This window comes from Cupressus sempervirens, chromosome 1 (assembly GCF_028749045.1).
Source record: "Cupressus sempervirens isolate cs-2001-9-10 chromosome 1, ASM2874904v1, whole genome shotgun sequence".
NCBI lineage: Eukaryota > Viridiplantae > Streptophyta > Pinopsida > Cupressales > Cupressaceae > Cupressus > Cupressus sempervirens.
In genome coordinates this window covers 893952432-893965184 of record NC_143118.1, presented here as the reverse complement: position 1 = coordinate 893965184, position 12753 = coordinate 893952432, and the positions used below count along the sequence as shown (strand labels likewise).

General features: G+C 32.7%; 1 non-coding gene across 1 annotated transcript; it reads right to left on the bottom strand.

Moving 5' to 3' along the window:
* Positions 1–2762: 2762 nt before the first annotated feature.
* TRNAL-CAA (transfer RNA leucine (anticodon CAA)) lies at positions 2763–2843 on the bottom strand. The gene has a single exon. It is a non-coding gene; the product is annotated as a tRNA-Leu (tRNA).
* Between the last annotated feature and the right edge of the window lie 9910 nt (positions 2844–12753).

The window sequence follows — 12753 nt, the reverse complement described above, 5'->3', positions numbered from 1 at the left end:
AATTGCCACAGTACATTGTTGAGATTTAGTGACCTTTATAGCTAGGGTAATCTCAGTGGTATCAGAGCTGAAGTATAAAGAGTATTTTTTTGGTGCTGAAGAATTAAGAGTTATTTTTGGTGTTTAATAATCTTGTCGGGGTTATTTCAGATGGTAATAGTGCTTACAATATGGTGTTATAAATGATGGTCACAAATTTAAAGTGTACGAGGGAAAAACACTTGAATCCATACTATATTTATGGGTTCAAGATGATCATAAGGTCATTTTTAATGAGAAGTACATAGTAAAATCAAGATTGAAAGCTACCAAGATGAGGTGCTTTATTATATCATACCTATTGACATATATCATATATTGTTAGGTGGGTCATGGTAATTTGATAGATATTTTGTACATTATGGGTGTGCAAATACTTACACTCTAACAATAGATGGAGTGAAACATAAGTTGAAGTCATTGAAGGACAAAGAAAAAAGGTATGTAGTGCTACCAAAATATGTTTTGTTTATAGAAAACAGTTCCTAGAGGGTATGCAACATGAGAATATTTATTTTCTTGTAGTTCTAGAAGATGGTAAAGAATAAGTAGAAGAGGTTCCTATAGAAGTTACATAAATGTTGGTGTTTCTAGCTATTGTCTTTGATAATGTACTAGATGGACTACCACTAGTAAGGAAGACCTATCACCAGAAGGACTTGATTCTAGGAGTCAATTTGTGAAACAAGACAACACATAGAATGACACAAGAAAAAATTTAGGTATTGAAAAAACAAGTGCATGAGTTGTTATAAAAGGAGTTGATTCAATAAGTTTTGAGTCAATGTGTTTTGTGAATAGTATTGGCTCCAAAAAATATTAGAGGATGGAGAATGTGTATAGATTATCAAGATATCAATGCAATCACAATCAAGTACATATTTTAATTTCTACAAATGGATGATATTATGGACTGTTTGATTGGAGTTGTGTATTTCAAAAAGATAGATATGAATAGTAGGTACCATCAAAGAGATTAGTGGAAGTCTTCCTTCAAGATAAGGGAATGATTGTACAAGTGATTATTCAAGTATTTTGGGCTAAACAATGCATTGAGCACTTTCATGCAACTCATGAATGAGGTATTGAAGGAGTTTCAGGATTATTTTGACATTATTTACCTAGATGATATATTGATCTTTAGTAAGACACTGGAGGATAATTTGATGCACATTCGTATGGTGTTCAATAAGTTGAGGGAAGAAAAATTGTTTATTAATTTGAAGAAGTATAGTTTTGTGAAGGAGTTAGTGTACCTAGCATTTGTAGTTATTTAGGGGGGAAATGGCACCAACAATAACAATGCAATCAAGGCTAAGAAAGTTAACCACTCGCTCCCTAAGCTATTCAATACAAGAGAAAGAGGGGCTTCCAAGCATAACACTCACTAAGATCTAAATTTGATTAGCAAAAACCCCTAAAAGGATAGAGGGATGCTAATGCAAAATCTAGAGACTCGTCAAGGAAGTATGCTAGAAATTTCTCTTTCTCGCAATGTAAACAAGAGACACGAAAAATATAGATTTAAAAAAAAAAAAAACCCAATAGAAATCTTAAAGTAAATGTATGATGAGAGGGGAAATAAAACATAAGGTACTCACCTTAGAATACAAAGAGGAAAATGTATTCTTTCTCTAGAACTCACAGATCTAAACTATTTCCAAACTTTCGACTGTGGATCTTAGAATAAAATAAAGAAAGGAAAAAAATGTTGAAATCTTACTAGAATCTGAGACTAGAGGACTAGGTCAACTTGGGAAGATAGCCTACAACCAAGTTGACATAGTCAGGTGATCTGCAACTAATGACTTTAGAAAGCTTACGAATTTTAGGTTCCAAATTTGTAATCCTTTTCAATGCCATTCTAAAAATCAACACATAGAAGAAGGGTTTTGTGGTTAGTTTTGATAAGGATTTTCCTTGGTCAAGCCCTAGGTTAAGTAATTAACTATAATTGAGAAATTTAAATAATAAATGAATGCTTTCATGTAGTAGATATGAATAATATTAAGTAAAAGATACAATTACATTCGAATATGCAATTATTAAAAAAATGTTAAAGTCTATTCTAAAGCGTAAAAAGGTGAGAAAAATAGCCCTAGGAATCAAAATTCAGACTAAGGATGACGATTTACCTCTTAATATTAAAATGGAAGAAAAAGAAAATTTTGAAAATTTCAAACGCTTTCAAGAAATTGGTACCCGATTGAAACGTGTATTACCTTATCCCAAATCGGTGATAAGTGAACGTTGGTTCCGTGAAAAAACACGAGATGATAAATTTAAACAACGTTTGCTCAAGGGAGAAAGGGAAAATATAGATTTATTATCTAATGAATCTCTTACTTATAAAACTCTATCCGAAAGTTATGAATATTTATCAAATTTATTCTTCTCTAATAGAATGTTATTTAAACAAATGATCGATACATTATTAAAAACAAAATGGCTTTCTACGAATGCCATTGATTGTTTATTGGCGGAAGGATTAAATAACAAAAAAAAAGCCTAGATCTTTCATTCATTTTGTTCAAATTTGATCGGTCCGAATTTTGTCTTTAAAACTTTTCCAAAAAATAAAATCGAATTGATATAGTTTAATAGTAGTACTCTCGATTAATTCGACTTGATTTTTTGAACAATGGCAATTGAATTACTCATTCAATTGCCATTAATTAATTATAATGTCTAATATAACTATTAAATTAAATATTGAATATGTATGCCTTGAAGAGGACTCGAACCTCCACGCTGTTTAGCACGACATTTTGAGTGTCGCGTGTCTACCATTCCACCATCAAGGCATTCAAGAAGCTGATTTTATTTCATCGAATATTTGATTTTATTTCATCGAATACTTGACAATATCATTGTTTTGTCATATAATATTTCATCGAATATTTGATTTTATTTCATCGAATACTTGCCAATATCATTGTTTTGTCATATAATATTTCATCGAATACTTGCCAATATCATTGTTTTGTCATATAATATTTCATCGAATATTTGATTTTATTTCATCGAATACTTGACAATGTCATTGTTTTGTCATATAATAGAGTGAGTTGAGTTCAATAGTGGAAGAGAAAGTGGATCAGTTTGACAACACAATATCATTGTTTTGTGATATAATAAAGTGAGTTTAGTTCAATAGTGGAAGAGAAAGTGGATCGGATAGAATATTCTGTTTAGCTTATTAAATGAAATGGTTGAACGACACCTTTAGAAATATGTTTTATTTTCTATTAATAAGTCAATAGTCAATTTTGGATATCTTGATTAACATAACATAAGATTGAGAATCACCGTGATTCTATTTTAATAGCCCTTAATTAAGGAGATTCGACAGGTAGGACACATATATAAGATAAGTAATGATATACTTATAATACTTAGTAAAGTAATGATATACTTATAATACTTAGTAAAGTAATGATATACTTATAATACTTAGTAAAGTAATGATATACTTATAGAAGAAGATTCGGCAGGTAGGACACATATATGAGATAAGTAACCATATACTTATAGTGCTATCATATACAAAAAATGATCTATGGTAATATATTGATCTATGTAATACAGTTAGGGAGTAGATTCGATGTTGTCGTTAATCTCTGTATATAGATTTGGAGTGTTATCTAATGATCTATCTAAGACAGTTTCTAAATATTTCCATGAAATAGAAATAGGTTAGTAATCTAATTCTATAGAAAAATTGTCATATTAAATAAAAAAATGATCCGAATGTTATGTTAATAACGTTAAAATCATAGTCTCATGAATGAATAAAAAAAAAGTTCTATTCCATTTTCTATTCTATTAATTATAAATAACTAATATAGCCTAACGGTGGGAGGAAAAGAGACTATGCTTAATTACATCATACCGTGGGTTGAAAGATCCACTCCGGTTCTATTATTTGGAGTTTATTATGGTTTTTTAGCAACATTGCCAATTGGCCCGACCCAGATGTATTTTATTCGATCTTTGTTAATTCAAAACAAAGTCATCGACAACAGAAAAATTGTTCCTGCAGGGAATTCGATTCTTAGTGGTTCTTTTGTGGCACAACTGGTGGTCTTCTCATCCATATACGTAGCGCCTATTTATGCGAGTAGGCAACCATGCTTTACCCCGTTTTATTTTTTGTTATTTTTCAAAGAGCTTTGTTTCAGAAACACCCTTGGCTTCAAAATCCGGTAGTAGAATTCTTTATTGGAGTTGCTTTACAACTGCTAAACCCTGCCCTTTTCGGTAAATCTATCTATACCCGATTAATCAATCTGATGCTATTCAGATATAGCGAAAACCTTTTATTTCTGCTGAGTATCGCAGCCAGATGGTTGAGCGAACAAATTCTTTTTGTAAAAATGACGAAATTTTTTTGTTCACGGGTGGAAAATGATGTTCCCTTAAAAAGGGATAGAAGGGGAGAATTTTTCGCCTTCAGTTTTCAAATTATTTTCTTTGGCTATGCCATGGTGGCATGCTGCGGGAGGAATCCTTCTCTCATTGCTACTAAATGGATTGATTCAAGGACATTCATTCACGGTCCTCGAGAAGAACTTGAAGAACTATCATTAGACTTATTTGGTAAGAAAGGCTCTTTTAAGACATCTAACAAGAAAAAAAAACATAAGAAACACAAGCCTAAGACACCGCCTAAGACCCCTATTAATATTCAAAAAAATGAGGAGAATGTTAAGAAGCCGTCCATTCCTTTGCCTTCTTCTTTTAGACCGCTAGTGAAATTTTTATCTGATGAATTGAAATTGCATGCTGACAAAAAAAAAATATTACCTTTTATAATCAAAAGGTGGCCATTAATAGTGTTGGATTCTAATCGGTTTAACGACCCCCTTCGATACGTGAGTATAGGAGATTATATTCTGCGTGGCCCTGTGAGGAGCCAAGTTGCTGAATATTTCTTTGATGTTTGTCTCAGTGATGGCCATCAAAAAATTTCTTTCACAGCTCCGCCAAGTATCTCTTTTTTTGCCAAAATGGCAAACTTGGGTGATCAAAGTCTTGATTCAAATCAGGATCACCTTGATGAATGGATAGAAAAAAAATGGGAGAGGAAAACTTCTTTAGGCGATGAGCTTGAAAATAGGGTGAGAGCTCTAAGCAATGGATCTCCTATTGTCAAAATTCTTGAAAAGAGAATCAAATTTAAAAAAACAAAAGATAAAAAGCGTCTTTCAGAAGTTGATGATCCTTTACTTAGCGGGCCATTCCGTGGGTCAATGAATCAATTTCAATTTAAGTCGCCTTGGATGCTTTATTCGGAGGAATACTTGAAAGAGCAAAAAGAGAAACTGTCAGAATCTAAGAACCAGGGTTCTACCACTAAGAACCATGATTCTACCAACAAGAAGGATGATTCTAACAACCGACTTCTTCGATTTTCTTTAATTCGACCAGAAAATAAAGAAAGAATCGTTCAACCACGAATCAAACTTATTTCAAAATGGTGGATAGATAAAATTCGTATGGTCTTATTAGAAGAACAGAACAGAAGAAAATGGTTAGATGAATCTACTTTGGAGGACTTAAAGAAGAAATATGATCAAATTTATCCTAAAAATTTCTCTTCATTAGAATATGTTTTCAACACATTGGTCTCGGCGCCTTTAAAGGAAAGAATAGAAAAAGACATTGCTTCTTGTGAGAAAAAATTGTTAACAAATTATTTGTTGCATATTTTTCTTGAAACTACGGGTACCAAATGGGAATTGCTTCTTAGTGTTCTTCCTACCGAGCAGGCTTTTCTTTATGAGCGACTTTTTTTGATTAATTTGGACGAATTATCAAACTATCGATTATCTATGGATATTGAAATATCAGAGAAGGATATTCTGAAGGATTTCGCAGATATTTTAGAAGAGGATCCACCTTCTTCTAATAAGGAACATACTAAGGATAAAGAACATAAGAGCGATAAATCAAATATTCATCTTGATGAATATTTCTTTGAAAAAGAACAATCTGAGCAAGATATGAGGGATTTCACAGATTTTCATGAACTTTATGTTCTTTATAGCAAATTAATAGAACAGGAAAAAACCCGTCTTGATGATTACGAACCTCGAATCTGAGATTTTAACAGGTTTGTTGTTCCTAAATTGCCCTCTACCCTAGTATCTGGAGTTCACGACCCTATGGCTGTCAAAGATTGTCTCGAAGTTCGCCCAAAAAAAGCTCGGCAATTAATAATTATAAAGCCCTTTGAGAAGCTCGAGGAAAAGGAAGAATAGGAGAAAGAAGAGGAGGAAGAACCAAAGAATGAGGCCTTAGAAACAACAAAAAAAGGGTTGTTTAAACCTTTAAAACAAAAAGCTCTTGAAGAAGAAACTCTTGAACAAGAAGAAGCGGACAATGGGGGGGATGAAGAAGAGGATCCTGTATCCAAAGATATATATGTCTTTAGTTATCCTTATGAAGGAGATTTTCGTCGAGATTTGGTAAAAGGAGCTGTCCGTTTTCAATGACGAAAAGTTTCAGCAATCAACCATTGGATACCGAGACCAGAGTCGATTCTTTTCGGGAGACTAAGAATGGCTCCTATAAGAGCAATTAGAAGAATTAGAGAAATAAGTTCGAATGGAAGTAAAAAATCAGTGGATAAATGAGCCCCAATACATTGAATATTTTTTTTTAAATCTCGTTCTAACATTTGATCTGATTTTTGAGTCAGAGATATTCCGAACCATGATATGTTCAAGATAATAGTAATTAGTAAAGAAAAAAGACTCGTACAAACTATTGAAGTAACGCTATCTCCGATAGTCCAGGGAGTGGCATAATTGGGATATTTTGGATTATTTATCAACATCACAACAAATAGAATCAAAATATTAACAGCTCCTATGTAGATCAGGATTTGTGCAACAGCTACGAAATCCGCGTTCAGTATAATATAGAAAAAAGATATACAAATTAGAACTAACCCCAATGAAAGAGCGGAATAAATTATAGAAGCTTTAGTTTTCGTGATCATCTTAATTGTTGGTTTAGTTTATGCATGGAGAAAAGGAGCATTGGAATGGTCTTAACCCCCAAATTTTGGAATGGTTTAAAGAGCGGAATTGATTCTTTATTGGTTTGCTTTAGTTTTCATTGTTTTTGATGTGGAAACAGTCTTTCTCTATCCGTGGGCTATGAGTTTTGATATTTTGGGTCTATTTACATTTATAGAAGCTTTTATTTTTGTGATCATCTTAATTGTTGGTTTAGTTTATGCATGGAGAAAAGGAGCATTGGAATGGTCTTAACCCCCAAATTTTGGAATGATAAAAGACGAGTAGAAAATTATCTAAATCTAAAGCCGGTGATAAATCCTATAGAATCATCTTTACTTCATCAAGCAACTCCAAATTCAGTGATTTCCACTACTCTAAATGATCTGTCCAATTGGGCGAGACTTTCTAGTCTATGGCCGCTCCTTTATGGTACTAGTTGTTTTATCGAATTTGCTTCATTAATAGGTTCGTGATTCGACTTTGATCGTTACAGTTTGGTGCCAAGATCCAGTCCTAGGCAAGCCGATCTACTTATAACAGCCGGAACTGTTACAATGAAAATGACTCCTTCTTTAGTGAGATTATATGAACAAATGTCGGAACCAAAATATGTAATTGCTATGGGAGCCTGTACTATTACAGGAGGAATGTTTAGTATAGATTCTTATAGTACCGTTCGCGGAGTAGATAAGTTAATTCCTGTGGATATCTATTTGCCGGGTTGTCCTCCTAAACCAGAAGCTATTATAGATGCTATAATAAAACTTCGTGAAAAAATAGCTCAAGAAATATCTGAAGATAGATATGAGTTTCAACAAACAAAGAGGTATTTCAGTAGAAAGCATAGATTTCATATTGGATCCAGTATTATTATTGAAAATAAGGAGGATAAGTTTTTTCATCAATCTTATGAATCTCGTAAATCAACTTTAGAGATCACTCCCAAAACATCTGAATCGATTTCAGAGATATCATACCCTTTGAAACATTTTAAAATACGAGAGTTTGCTGGCGAATGAATAATCGTTAGTAAAAAGTAACGAGCAGGAAATAAATTTTGAAAATTCCATGAAAAATGTCAAATCCTTATGCAGATACTTTGACAATAAATAGTAATCAAATGCAAGGTCGGTTATCTGCTTGGCTAGCCAAGCATAAGTTAGCTCATAGACCTTTGGGTTTTGATTACCAAGGCACAGAAACATTACAAATCAAATTTGAAGATTGGGTCTCTGTAGCCGTTGCTTTATATGTTTATGGTTTTAATTATCTCCGTTCTCAATGCGCTTATGATGTAGCACCAGGAGGTTCCTTAGCTAGTGTATATCATCTTACGAGAATAAACGATAATGCAGATGAACCCGAAGAGGTGTGTATAAAAGTATTTGTCCCAAGGGAAGATCCCAGAATCCCGTCTGTTCTATGTATTTGGAAAGGTGCTAATTTCCAGGAACGGGAATCTTATGATATGTTGGGAATATTTTATGAAAGTCATCCATGTCTAAAACGTATATTGATGCCAGAAAGTTGGATTGGGTGGCCTTTGCGCAAAGACTATATTGCACCTGATTTTTATGAAATACAAGATTCTCATTGAGTGCAGTGCAAAAAAAAAAAAGAGAAACATACTTTTTTAAAAAGAGTTTATCCACGTAAACATAGATCTATATGTATTGATCTGTGTATATCCCATCTAAATAGATTAAAACATTCAAAATAAATAGCAATATTCTATAGAAATCTATTGAATATATATTTTAAAACAATCTATTTATATATAGATTCTAAAACAATAAAATTTATCAATTTCAATTCCATTCTATTACATAATAGAAAAATAGAGTTTTGATATCAATTTTTCTAATCTCGTGCTTTATACGTACCTCTACACTACATTTGCCTAAGTTTATCTCAAAAAAGAAAATAAAGAATGTTATAGAAACGACTTTAATACAAAAGTCATATAATAACGGGAGATTTGAAATGATTATAGAAATCATTTAAAATCTCCCGTTATTATAATAATAAGAATTAAAATCAAATTAGATGGATTAAATTATCTTAAATTTCAACTTCTTCTTTTCTGACCAAAGTGGTCCGACCCAAGTCTTCTAAATTTTTCTGACGACGTAGAGGTCGGGTAACCAATTCAAGTACATCTCTTGCATTGGCAAACCCATGAATCTGGGCAAAAGTAAATTCCACTGACCATTTAGTACTAATTCCTCTCAAATTGCGTTGACCCATAGAAGTTAGAGCTGCATAGATAATTTGCACTGCTCCTATGATAATCAACCACGGCGAAAACAAAGAATGAGCATGAGGTAACAATTCCATATTGATCCGAATCAACCCATATCCTCCCATTTTCAATAGAACTCTGGCCAAAAGCATACATGTACTATAATGTGCTTCCCCATGAGTATCCGGTAACCAGGTATGTAAAGGGAAGATTGGTAATTTTATTGCATAAGCGACCAAAAATCCTAAATATAATAGCATTTCAAGTGTGATGGGATAATCTTTTTTAGCTAATAATTCGAAATCGAATGCTGGTCCATGAGATCCATAGAGACCCATACTTAAAGCTCCCATTAAAATAAAAATGGAACCACCCGCGGTATACAAAAGAAATTTTGTGGCTGAATAGAGATGTCTTTTTCCCCCCCACATGGATAAAAGTAAGTACACAGGAATTAGTTCCAACTCCCACATGAGAAAGAAAAGAAGAATATCTCGAGAAGCAAATAATCCCAATTGTCCGCTGTACATTGCCAACTTCAAGAAATATAATAATTACGGATTTCGAGTAACTGGCCAAGCAGCTAAAGTAGCTAAAGTAGTTATAAATCCTGTTAATAAAATAAGTCCAATGGAAAATCCATCAATTCCCAGTTTCCAATGAAAATGAATAAGGCTTATCCAGTTATAATCCTCTTCCAATTGGATTAATGAATTATCAAAATGATAATGATCACGGAATATATAGGTCATTAAAAGAAGATCTAATAAGCAAATACCTAGAGTATACCATCGAATCATTTTATTTCCTGTATGGGGAAATAAAGGGATTAATAACCCCGCAGATATGGGCAAAATCACAATTATTGTTAACCAAGGTAAATTACTCATAATGAAGAGAAAAGAGACTTTCTATATCAAAACCCATGCTTTCATTTTTGGGTCGAGTATGGGTTTTGATCAATGAAAGAGGAAAAGGAGAATGAAAAATATGTATGGGATGAATCTAACTATTTTTCTTTTTTGATGGATCAGTAAGCTAGACCCATACTGCGCGTTGTTTCATGCCATAAATAAACACGTACACTTAAAAAATCTGTTGGACAAGCCGATTCACACCTCTTACAACCTACGCAGTCTTCTGTTCTTGGAGCAGAAGCAATTTGCTTAGCTTTACATCCTTCCCAAGGTATCATTTCTAATACATCTATGGGACACGCTCGTACACACTGGGTACAACCAATACATGTATCATAAATTTTGACTGAATGTGCCATTGAATCTAAGAACTCCATTAGTAGAAAAAGTGTTTCATTGAATAAGATTTTTTTAATATATGGCCAGTGATGATATATTATGAATATCAAGCAAATCAATAATTGTATTATCGGTGATATAATGAATAGATTCGGATTCTATCTTTTTGCTTTATAAAACATTTTACCCAATCTGGTCTTAAACAGATCATTTGGATAATGAGTTAAATATGAATTATGCTCTTGATTGATCTTAGAAAAAATATCTCTATTAAATAAAAGATTTATATCTATTTTTAGGGAGACAAACCTAGTATCTATTTGAATAGAAATAGATATACAAATTTTTCATATGCAAGGAGATCTTTATTACCATTTTAACAAATTAAATTGATCGATACGAGTTGATTTTCTGTTACGATATATTGCCAGAACAATAGCTAATCCAATAGCTGCTTCAGCAGCAGCAATAGCTATAACAAAGATCGAAAAGATATCCCCCTTTACTTGCCTACTATCAAAAAAATATGAGAATGTTACTAGGTTTAAATTAACTACATTGAGTATTAGCTCAAGGCACATAAGTGCTTTAACCATGTTTTGACTTGTTACTAGCCCATAAATACCGATAGAGAATAAATAAGCACCTAAAAGAAGCGCATGTTCGAGCATAATAATTCCTCATACCTTGATCTCTTCAGATACAAACAAAAGTGGTAGTCTCTAATTTACATGAACGATCTATGAAGATAAAACAACGTATTTATGCCGCACGAGAGCTTTCATTTTCAAACTGTTTCTTCTCGACGAGCTATAGTAATGGCTCCTATAAGAGCAATTAGAAGAATTAGAGAAATAAGTTCGAATGGAAGTAAAAAATCAGTGGATAAATGAGCCCCAATACGTTGAATATTGTTTGTTAAATCTCGTTCTAACATTTGATCTGATTTTTGAGTCAGAGATATTCCGAACCATGATATGTTCAAGATAATAGTAATTAGTAAAGAAAAAAGACTCGTACAAACTATTGAAGTAACGCTATCTCCGATAGTCCAGGGAGCGGCATAATTGGGATATTTTGGATTATTTATCAACATCACAGCAAATAGAATCAAAATATTAACAGCTCCTATGTAGATCAGGATTTGTGCAACAGCTACGAAATCCGTGTTCAGTATAATATAGAAAAAAGATATACAAATTAGAACTAACCCCAATGAAAGAGCGGAATAAATTATATTAGTAAGTAATACTACTCCTATACCTCCTAATAGAAGACTTAGCGTTAGAGGAGCCAACAAAAGAATATCGGATATAGATTCAGGTTGATTCATTATGTGTACAATAACTTTGAATATTATTTATTTCCTCCCATTCACTAAATAAAAAGTGAGCCCATTTACCTATATGCTATACTGGATTTGTAATTTCATTTGATATGGGCACTGATTAATTAATCTATAGCTCAATAATTGATTCCGATCAATCATACATCTGACATTATTAATGGGATGTCAATAGAATTATTTATTCCTGATTTTTCAAAAATTAGAAATATTTTGTTTATTAGATATTCTTTAATCGGAGCTCAATCTGAATAATCGTAGAAATGATTTAATCATAAAATTTGTCCATAGTTTCTTCAGACATATTAAGTTAATATGCTTAGCTCGGAATTGTTTGAATTGTTAAATCTTCAACAACGGATATTGGTAAACGTCCTAAAGCAATGTGATCATAATTTAATTCATGGCGATCATAGGTCGAAAGTTCATATTCTTCAGTCATCGCTAGACAATTGGTGGGGCAATATTCGACACAATTTCCACAAAAGATACAAATTCCAAAATCAATACTATAATTTTCCAATCATTTTTTCCCCATATCTATTCTGACTTTCCAATCCACAACAGGTAGATTGATCGGGCATACACGGACGCATACTTCACAAGCAATACATTTATCAAATTCAAAGTGGATCCTCCCGCGAAATCATTCTGATGGGACCCATTTTTCATAGGGATATTGAATAGTAATAGGTAAACGATTCATGTGATATACGGTAACCATAAAACCTTGCCCAATGTATCTCACAGCCTGTATTGCTTGTTCACTATAATTCATAAACCCAGTTACCATGGAGAACATGTGTAAAATCTCCTCGAATAATCATAGAAATTTCTTTCTCT